Here is an 11,660-nt window from a genome sequence, read left to right on the forward strand (position 1 = left end):
GAGCTAAAATGCCCCAAACCAGGCAACGTCCTGGTAAACCTTTTCTGTACCCTCTCCTGCTGTAATTCCCCTGGTGTTGGGGTCACCATAAATGGATGTAATATCCCAAGTGTGGCCATCTAAATAACTTGTCTATCCTTCCAGCACATGACCCTTCCAATGAAGGTAAACATACCACATGCTTTTTAAACTACTTCATCAATCTGCACTGCCAACTTCTGTGAACTGTGTACTTGAGCCCTCAGGTCCCTCTGCATCAATAGATCTAGTGGTTCTGCCAATCACTGCCCAATGTCAACCTGTATGTGACCTCCCAAAATGCATCACCTCATATTTGAAATGATGAAACTCCATCTGCCATTTTTCTGCCTATGCTCCTATACAATCTTTATCCTGCTGTATCCTCTCTTCCCTGAGATCACTGACCATCAATTCCTTCTCTTCGGTGAATACAGACACAAGGACTTATTTTCCTACCTTTTATGGTCCGATACATAGATTGCCTTCTTTGTCTTTGAGTGGGTCAACCCTTCTCATGGCTGCAATCTTGCTTTTTGTATATGTATAAGAATCCATGGGAATCTCCTTAATGCTTTTTTGCATTATCCATTTATCAAATTCCTTGTTTAACTCCATTCCTATTTTATTTAGATAAGCCAAGGGCTCCATCAGTTTCAATCCTCCTCGATGTTATGCATGCTGACATTTGCTTTTTGAACAGGATCATAGTATGCCATTCATCAAAGGTTTGAGTAACTTGCCATAGCCATCCTTCATTCTCACTGGAACCTGACCTCCTGTCAACCGCCATTTGAAATATTCCCTCATGTCCAATGTTGATTTACCTTCAAACAGCTGCATCCACTCAAAATCCTTTAGTTCCTGCCTATTAAAGTTATAGTTCACCTTCTCCCAATTTAACACCTTCTTCGAAACATTGCTGCTATCCTTCTCTTGGGCATCTGAAACTTGTGGTGATGTGGTCACTACTCCTGAAATGCTCCCAAACTGATGCTTCACTCACCTGGCCGGGATCATTTCGCAAAATCAGCTCCAGTATAAATCCTTCACTGATTGAACTGCTTGTATACTGTGTCAACAAACTCTCCTGAAAGGCCCTTTCAAGTTCTGCCCTATCCAACTGTCCAGCACAAAGTGAGTCCCAGTCAATATAGCGGAAGTTAAAATAACCCACCACTGCAACACTGTTTTTGTCTTAACATCTTTCCAAAACTTGTCGACATATACTCTCCTTTATCTACTGCTGCCTCTTGGGGGGTCCCAGGGTCATGATTTCACCTTCCTTTTTCTTGAGTTCTATCCATATTGCATCGCTGCACAAGTCCTCTTATCAATCCCCACTCAGTGTAGCTGTTGGATACATCTTTCCCAGTAAACCAACTCTTCTACATCTTTTGCATCTCCTTCGATCGTATCTGAAACGTCTAAATCCTGGGAAATTCAATTGCCAATCCTATCCTTCTTTTGGGAAAGTCTCATTAATCATGTTCTGTCATATTTCCAAGCACTGACCAGAGCTCTACGTTCATCTTCCTTGCATTTTATGTTTCTTGTATGTTGTTGTCATCCTGATCAGTGACTCAGTTTTCCCTAATTCCATATTTTTCAGATTGTAATTTCATTTGCTACCTTGAAAACACTCCTAACATTACCTAGTTGTTAAGACTACCTGATGATTCATTGTCCACTATGCATTGACAGTTCAGCGGGGATATCTCTTGTTCCTTAGTTTCATCTGATTGTTTATTGGAACAGCACTGCAGAATGTTGTCATGCTCAGTTTCAGTTTCAGTTGATTGCCATCTCTCATTGAACTCTCGATCTGCTTACGGGGGATCAATCAAACAAGACACAATGCACATTTCCTTTGAAATATCTGTATCTTTAAAGATATTGTCAGCTTTTCAAACATCATTGAGTGACATTAATTTCATTGCTTGCGATTGACATTACTTACGCATTACCCTGGGCACCACACACAAAATAGAAATGCCTGGAGCCTTTTCCTGATCACATTTCCCTCTCTTTAACCTCATTTGAACTTGTTGTGAATATAGATAAAGCCACAACTTTGACCCCTGTCAACTAATAGCTGCAGATTGGAGAGCGCCCCTCAGAGACAATACTTGTATCTCTCCTTCTGGAGAAGCTATTTATTGAAAAAACATCATGAATCTGTGGCAATGGGTGCCAAGGCATTGAATAAATTTGTAGAGAATATTGGCATCTTTTTGATTGCTAACACATTGAAGGGTTACAGAGAGTGGGCAGTAAAGTGGTGTGGAGGCCGCAACGAGATCAGTCATGATACCATTGAATAACAGATTTGGCTGTCTGGTGGAATAATCTCCTTCTGCCTCCAGGTCTGATTTTAGATTTCCACTGGTCCAGACATTAATTCTGAAATATTCTCGGTGCAGTCATTTCAGAGGCACAGAAATACATGGCACACTAATTTATTTTATTGTTACAACACAGTGACAGAAAGAAAAGTTCAGTCAGGCTTCATTTCCTTGTATTTGCATTACAATGATTTTAACACATTCAATTCACATCAACATGTCCAAATCATTCCTTGTTTTTTTTTCCTAATATTCAATAACAGGCATGAATTTTACAGTTTAAAGAACAAGGAAATACAATAGAATTGTTAGTGCTGAAGCCTTAGAAGTTCAAACTTAAATAACTTTGATATTAATCTTATTAATATATATTATTCAAACTCAATATTCTTTAATTCCTGCCACTTTCATATATAGACAGACAAATAAACATATTTCATGAATAATCTAAGACAGAAAACACACAAAAAAAGGATTGTTCCTTTATTAACTAATTAAGGCAAGTTTTATGGCTGTCTGATGAACAGACTGTCATCACTGTTACTTTACATGGATCATGAAATGCGGCTGCTTATGACTTAGTGTAAATACTTGGAATCTATTTACCAGTAAACTTCAATTGGCTGGGATTGAGCATTGTGATCATTATGTGGGAAATCGCAATTGGTTCACTTTCTTTCTTTAGGGAAGGAGACTGCTGCCCGTACCTGATGTCATCTCCGTGCAATATCACACCATGTTCAACGCAGTTGACACTTAGCTCCCCTCTGAGCAACTAGGGGCCGGCAGTAAATGTTGGCCCGGCCAGTTCCTGTGAACGATTTTTTTTTCAACAAAAAAACTCCAGTAATTTCACCAGAGGCCTGCCAAGGCTGATTCATTGAGTTTTGTGTCTTTTGGCTGTGTGCCCCAAGAACTATATTAAGGAAGAAAAGCACAGTTTACTTCATCAAGAGCTGTCAATGTTATATCTCAAAGAACTACATGAATATTACTCTTTCATAAGAAGTGTCCAGTTTTTATTCCTCACCTGTTTCATTTATTTTGCTTTTTTTAAAGAAGAAAATAAATCAACGATGGCACATGTATACATTGCTGCAATCTCAGTTGAGATAGCACATGTTTAGACATTTTCGTATGAGACAATGAATAGTTTTCTTTTCCTCCTCAAATTCTGAAACTTGTTTTCCAGATCCATCTAATGCAGCCATTATCCTCTACCACTCCATTTGTATTTTCGGTTTCTTAAGTATTCCTGGATTGCCTTGAAAAGGAGAGCAAGTTTGTTTACCGATATATGGTTTTGCGTTCTGAACAACTTCAATCGTCTCACAAGCTCAATCTGTCTTAATGGCAATTCAATGCTGACTAATGAACTTTTCCAAAAAATAAACTGCTTCCCTAACCAAGTGTGGTGTCCACATGACTCCAATTCCTCAGCAATGTTGTTGACTTATAACTGCTCCAGTCTTAGATTAGATTAGATTCCCTGCAGTGTGGAAACAGGCCCTTCGACCCAACAAGTACACACCACCCTTTGGAGCATCCCACCCAGACCCATCCCCACTAAAACCCACACACCCCTGAACACTACAGGCAATTTAGCATGGCCAATCCAGCTAGCCTGCACATCTTTAGACTGTGGGAGGAAACCGGAGCACCTGGAGGAAACCCACGCAGACACAGGGAGAATGTGCAAACTCCGCACAGACAGTTATCTGAGGCTGGAATCGAACCCGGGTCCCTGACGCTGTGAGGCTGCAGTGCTAACCACTGAGCCACCTTGCTGCCCTTAAAGGTGGCTTAGTCGTTTGGACTGTTGTCCCTGGCCTCCTGCAACTGTCGTGGATTTTGCACGTTCACTCAATATCTGCATCGGTTTGCACTTCCAAATATGTTCAAGTTTGCCAATTGCCCGTCAGCTCAATTTGTTCAATTACCCTTTGATTCAATTCATCCATGCTGAACAGGTTTCCTAAACTGAATGAAGATAACAAAGTGTGGGGCTGGATGAACACAGCAGACCAAGCAGCATTTTAGGAGCACAAAAGCTGATGTCTTGGGCCCACACTCTTCATTGGCCCGAAGCGTCAGCTTTTGTGTTCCTAAGATGCTGCTTGACCTGTTGTATTCATCCAGCCCCACACTTTGTTATCTTGGATTCTCCAGCATCTGCAGTTCCCATTATCTCCTAATCTGAGTGAGTCCTATTTCCCTAGATTTGGTCTGTATCCATCTAAACCATTCCTACACATCTCCCTGCCAGTGTCTGTCAGATTTTGCAATTGGAAGGACCCCTCCCAACTGGTATGGTAGCTCATTCATATATGCGCCACCTTCACTGTGAAAAATTGTCCCTTGGGTAAATTAAATCACTCTCATCTCACCATTCAAACTTTGCCATCAGGATTTGCAGACAATACCTCGGCTCTTCACCTCATCTGTGCCCATTGTACTGTTATAAACCTCTGTTACATCACACCCCAGCCTCCGATGTTCCAGGAAAGATATCTCAGTTTATGTACCCCCTATTTATAACTCAAATCTTTCAGTATCAGTAATATCTTTGTCAATATTTTTGCACCCTTTCATGTTCAATAACATATTTCCAAAAGTGGAATGATTCGAGTTATCCGCAGTACTCAAAATGTGGCCTCGGCAATATCTTGAAGAGCCAGAAAATGATGTCCAAGTTTCTGTACAGAATGTTATGACAGTTGAAGGTAGGTTGTTAAATGCATTCCTCACCATCCTGTTGATCTGTGGCACCACACTCATACATCCCGATGTCTTTACGATCTACCCGACTCCAACGGCCTTGCGGTTAATTGTGTAAGTCCTGCCCTTAGTTGTGTTAACAAATTGAAACACGTCAATTTTGTTTGAATAAAATTCCATCTGCCACTCCTCAGCTCATTGCCGCAGCAGATCAAGATCTCAGTGTCCTTTTAGACAGCCTTCTTCACTGTCCATCGTACCACAGATTTTGGTGTCATCTGCATACTTATGATCTATGCCTCCATATGTCATCCAATTCATTCAGACCAATGACAATGTGCCCAGCACCGATGCTTGTTGCGTACAGTAGGAAACATTCCTCTGTTCTGAAAGGCAGCACTCTTTGACCACGAGGAAATAGTAGGAACTGCTGATGCGGGAGAATTTGAGATAACAAGGTGCAGCGTTGTATCAATACAGCAGGCCAGGCAGGATCAGAGGAGCAAGAAACTCTATACTTCAGATGCTTCTTCATAAATGAGGGGGAGGAAGGGGACTCTGAAATAAATAGATAGGTGGGGGGAGGCAGAAAGAAGCTGGATAAAGGTACAGATAGGTGCCAAGGAGATGGTCAGTTCAAGGAGGCAGGAATGGAGCCAGCAATGGTAAGTGTAGGTGGGAAGTTTGGATGGGAGCTGGTCAGTCAAGGGAAGACAGGCAGATCAAGGAGGCAGGGATAAGGCTGGTCCAAGGACGTGGGGGTTGGGGGGTGGCCATTGAGGCGACAGGACCCGATAGGTGGGAGAAAATACGAATGGCTTGAGGGCGCAGGGACGAGCAGGGCTGGATTTGGGATGAGGTTGAGGGTGGGGAGATTTTCAAGCTTGTGAAGTCCACATTGAGACCATAGGGCTGCAATGTTCCCAAGTGAAATATGAGGCCCTATTCCTTCAACCTTAGGGTAGCATCGTTGTGGCACTGGAGGAGGCCCAGGATGTACACATCATCCAAGTGGTGGGAGGGGGTGTTGAAGTGATTCGCAACAGGGAAGTGCAGTGGTTTGTCACAGACCAAGCATAGATGCTCCACAAAGCGATCTCCAAGCCTTTGCTTGATTTCTCTGATGTAGCGGAGGCCACATCGGGAACAGCAGATACAATATATGACATTAGGAGGTGAACATCTGTTTAATGTGGAAGGTTTTCTTGGGCCCTTGCATGGGAGTGAAGGGGGACATGTGGGGGCAGGTATATCACTACCTGCAGTTGCAGAAAAAGTGCCAGGGTGATGGGGCTGCTGGTGAATGTGGAGCGGACAAGGGACCCACGGAGAGATCAATCCCATTAGGAGGCTGATAAGGGTGGGAAGGGTAAAATGGCCTTGGTAGTGGGGTCAGATTGCAGGTGGCCCAAGTTGTGGAGGATGATACATTGAGTCCGGAGTTTGGTGGGGTGGTGCATGACGACAAGGGGGATTCAGTCTTTGTTGTTATTGCAGGGAGGGGGTATAAGGGATGAGTTGCAGGAAGCATGAAAGATGCTGTCGAGGGCATTTTCAACCACTGTGGAGGGGAAGTTTAAGTCCTTGAAAAATGAGAACACGAATGCAATGCCTCATCTGTTGAGCACATGCAGCAGAGGTGAACAAGTTGGGAATAGGGAATGACATTCATGCAGGAAGGTGGGTGAGCACAGGTGCATTCTCAGTGGCTGTGGGAGTCAGTAGGCTTAAAATATGTATTGGTTCCCAGGTGATTGCTAGAGATGGAAACAGGGAGGTCCAGGAAGGAGAGAGAAGTATCAAGAATGGTCCAGGTGAACTTAAAGTTGGGATGGAAGGTGTTGGTAAAGTGGATGAACTGTTTGAGTTCCTCGTGGGAGCATGAGGTGGCGTCAAAACATTCATCGATTTAACAGAGGAAGAGGTGTTGTTTGGGACAGTGTAACTGCAGAAGAGGCCTGAAGTCTAGACATTTGTTTGTCCAATTATTTTCGCTCTCATGGATCCCATGTGATCTAATCTTACTAATCACTCACCAAACAATACCTTCTTGAAAGACTTTCAAAACTCTATGCAGGCAATCTCTACCACAGTGTCCTTGTCTTGGTCACCACTTAAAACATATCAACAACGGATTGGTAATAAACATTAAACTGTTAATGCTAGATTTCTATTTTCTTTTACTTCAAATTCCTCCTGGTGGACCTTGTATCTGTGTCCACAGGATGTTTTCTGTATCTCTGGATTAGTGATAATATGACGAGTCCAATGCATCCCCTAAATAATAACGCAACATTCAATTTTCTGGCACCTCACGCACGGGTACCGATGAGAAGAATACCTTCACTAGGTGGCCCAAAATATCTTTGTTGTTCTCCCAAAATTTCCTGAGATAGACTGGGATAGTTCCTGTTATCTACCTACGTTTATGCATTTTTCGAGCTACAACATTTCCTCTTTGGTAGCATCAACTCTTTTGAAGACATTACTACATGCTTTCCCATGTCCCAGCCCCCTACCCCGCACAACAGGCCTTCTTACCACATAGCGTTAATTACACGCCCCCTGTTATCAGTCATTGACAGTCCACATTAAAAATTGTGCACCCCTGCCTCATCGTTAGCAACTCCTTTGTCTGTCCAACTGTCTTTCTCTCTCTTTGTGCTCTATCCTGTCGTTTATTCCCCACCCCATCACCTCACTATTTTCTGCAGAAAAATAGCGTTTTCCCAGACACCGTCAGTTCTGAGGAAGAGTCACTGGACCCAAAAAGTTATCTCTGTTTCTCCTTCACAGATGCTGCCAGACCTGCTGAGATTTCCCGAAAATTTGTATCCTAAGGGCTTCTTTTTGACTGCTTTACTAATCAATTGAATGAGGGATTCGGGGATCTCAGCATATTACCAAGATAAAGAGGCCTGTATAATGGGATGTGATTGCACGATACAAGGAAATATCTAAATTAGAGCAGTTTACAGAGTTCAGAATTTTATTTTAAGAATCTGGAGAATGTGACAGAGATTGTAACTTCGTATTGCTTTGTAATTTTTGAATTTAGATTGCACAGGCAGTATGAAGTAAGGTTCTCACAGAGCTTACATAGATAGCAAATGTTGAAGCAAAGGGCAAGACAAGGAAATTATAAGTGGTGTGTGGCCCAGTTAGTTAACGCCCTGACCGTCACTGGGTAAGTGAGTAGTACTGGAAAATACTAAAGAGAAGAAACAATGTCCATCCTCCCCATCAGCACATTCCAAACCTGCTAATAATGGGCAGAACATTGATCATATGAAAATGGATCGTGTTTGCAAAGGTCAGCACATAATATTTATTGCCAGACGTATTTCTGTGAGTGAACTGCTGTCAGTGAATTTTCATGATTGTGCTGGAAAGTCGAGTTACACTTTTTCCCTTAATATGCTTCTATGATTTTTTTTATTTTTTTATTTTTGGATTTCCCTTATTCTTATCTGTCAAAGGTATATAATGTGCCCTCCTTTCCCTCATAATTTCCAGCTTAAGTGCACTCTTACATCCGTTATAGTCCTCATTGGATTCACTTGATAAGAGCTGCCTGTAACTAATATCAGTCTCCTTATTTTTCTTGACATTAACCTCAATATGTCCAGTCAACCTGTGCTCTATTCTAATGCCAGCCTTCTCTTTTACACTCAACACTCATTATCTTGTTTCTGAAAGGCTTGCACTTGCCAAATATCCATATAACAGCCTCCCCCAATCAAATTTTTAATGTTCATGTCTAACACCATTAATATTGGTCTTGCCCAATTAAAACTGCAATTTGTGAACCAGACCTTTCCCTTTGCATGACTGTACTAAAGCTAATAGATTGATGGATACTGGTGCTGAAGTTCTATCCCCTTCCCAAGGGGAGTTCCAAATAGCCTCCTTCTCTGGGAGGGCAATAGACTCAGTAGTCAGGGCTGTGTAGCATTGGGAGGTTATAGTCTAGTGGTATTACCTCTGGGCTGTTAATCCATCAACGCAGATAATGTTCTGGGGTCCTACGTTCAAATCCTGCCACAGCAGATGGTGGGATGCAAATTCAATAAATATCTGTAATTAATAGTCTAATGATGGCCATGAATCCATTGTTGATTGTCAGGATAAACCCATCTGGTTCACCAACATTCTTTAGGGAGGGAAAATGCCATCCTTATCTGGTCTGGCCTACACGTGACTCCAGACCCACAGCGCTGTGGTCAAATCTGAGCTACCTTCGAGACAATAAATGCTGCCGAGCCAGCAATGCCCTCATCCTGTGAATGAATAAAGAGGGAGAAAAAAAGCTAATTAGTTTAGCTCTGGTAGGTGTGGGGTGGTGGCATACTCTTCAGATTGCTGACGTGCACTCAATCGGCCAAATCTGCCCTGTAGGGATCCTGTGGTTCTGACTCTGATGACACATTTCTCGGAGATCCCTGCCATTCTGGTGTTTTCTTCGGTTACAAATACTTGGTTAACATGTCCATCATCTCAACCAGCTTAGTGTTTGAAGGGATATGGGTCAAAGGCAGGTGATGGTACTAGTTTACTTTGGAAGCACTGTCATCATGGATTAATTGGACTCTAGGGTTTGTTTCCATGCTGCATGACTCTATAACACTATGAAGATTAGTTGACGCCTCTTTCCAGGGAAAGCTTTTGGCAGCAGTCAAATAATAAAGCAATTATCCAATCTAATCCATTTATTTTCAGACCGCAGGTCAAAGGTGAGTTTAGGTAAGAAGAGCCCTAGAGGTATAATGAAGTAGAGCATGATTGGAGAAGAGAAAGGTGAATGGAAAATGGAGTTTCAAATACATCATGCAATGTTCAGCAGTTATTTATGAACGCTTTTGAAAGAAAGGGAAATGGCAGTCGAGAGCGAGTTTAGGTCATTCGAATTTCAGAGTCTTAAGTTATACTGATGTCAATAATAATAACAAAAATGGCACGAATAGGGTACCAATACTACTACTAGGCCCGCTGTAGTCTATAAAAAACCTTCATTATCTCAACAGCTTCCTTCCACAGTTACAAAATGTATGCTGTACAGTTACGAATATTGACAGTTTCAGTTTTTGCATCTTGGGACTACTTCCTTTGTAAATTTCATTAACTTAGAAACGTGAACATGTGCATTCTCTGTATTCAGCAAAGAGAGTACAGCTCGTTCATTATCAGCTCCCAGAATTAGAAAGTTGCGTGCTCTCTGATGATGTCCTCACAAGGTGTCCTTGCTCTGTGAACCTCGATCTGTGGGCTGTATTCACCTCTGAACTCGGGAGGTTCTGCATTGTGTCTTCTGTTGAGTATTTCCCAGGACTACTCGCTTACTCAGTGATGGCCGAGGCTTAAGCTAATTAGGCCATTCATCCTGAAAGATCATCCTTCATAGTCGTTGTCGCTCAATGCTGTTTTCCTGAAAATGCCATTGACCTATTGATATTTAATGCTGTTTAAAATAAATGAAATATTTTCGAGTAGTTCAAAACAAGATCTTGACAGCATCTTTATTTTTCCCACAGAAATCTTTATTTCCAAATTATTCATTGCAGCTGTCATAGACATGTTAATTTTTCAGAGATTTTGTCACAGATTAAGAGTAACTGGCAGATATCATAATTCTGTTCAACATGTATCCGATGCCTCATGCGTACGTGTCACATTTCCAGCTAGTTGGAGATCTCTAGACCTACAGTATGGCAGAGAGATCTCATAAAGAGCTTCTGACCATCACAAGACATAGGTTTATGAGAGTAGAATCTTTCAATTGTCCGTCTAGATTGTTTGGATATCTCTGCAATACTGAGAAGTACTCCAAAGTTTTTAATTGCACAAGTAACATCATGCATGAAAAATAACGCCTATTTGCACAATTGTCAATGCTCTTTAACTATCCCTTCAAATTTCAATAAAATATGGGAACAGATGCTCTCAGGGAAATGCATGACACAAATCTGGAGGATGTTTAGGAGCAGTTGCTTCGAGTACTGGACTGGTTTGTCCCACTGAGGCAAGGAAGGGATGGGAAGGTGAAGGAACCTTGGATGACATGACATGTGGAACATCAAGTCAAGAGGAAGAAGGAAGCTTACTTAAATTTGAGGAAGCAGAGATCGGATAGGGCTCCAGAAAGCTACAAGGTAGCCAGGAAGGAACTGAAAAATGGACTTAGGCGAGCTAGAAGCAGGTAAGCGAAAGACTTGACAGATAGGATTAATAAAAAAAACCCAAGGCGTTCTATAATTGTGTGAGGAACAGGAGGATGGCCACAGTGAACGTAGCGTCAATCAGGGATAGTGGTGGGAACTTGTGTGCAGAGTCGCAGGAGATAGGGGAGGTCCTAAATGGATATTTTGCTTCAGTATTCACCAGTGAGGGGGACCTTGAAGTTTGTAAGAGCAGCGTTGAAACAGGCTGATATGGTCAAACAGGTTAATATTGGGAAGAAGGATGTGCTAATGAATTCGGAAAACTAAGGACATTTAAGTCCCCTGGGCCAAATGGAATGTTCCCATGGTTGTGGTGGGAAGTGAGGGAGGAGATTGCTGCACCTTTGGCAATGGTCTTTGC

The sequence above is a fragment of the Stegostoma tigrinum genome, chromosome 46, assembly GCF_030684315.1.
Source record: "Stegostoma tigrinum isolate sSteTig4 chromosome 46, sSteTig4.hap1, whole genome shotgun sequence".
In the NCBI taxonomy this organism is placed as follows: domain Eukaryota; kingdom Metazoa; phylum Chordata; class Chondrichthyes; order Orectolobiformes; family Stegostomatidae; genus Stegostoma; species Stegostoma tigrinum.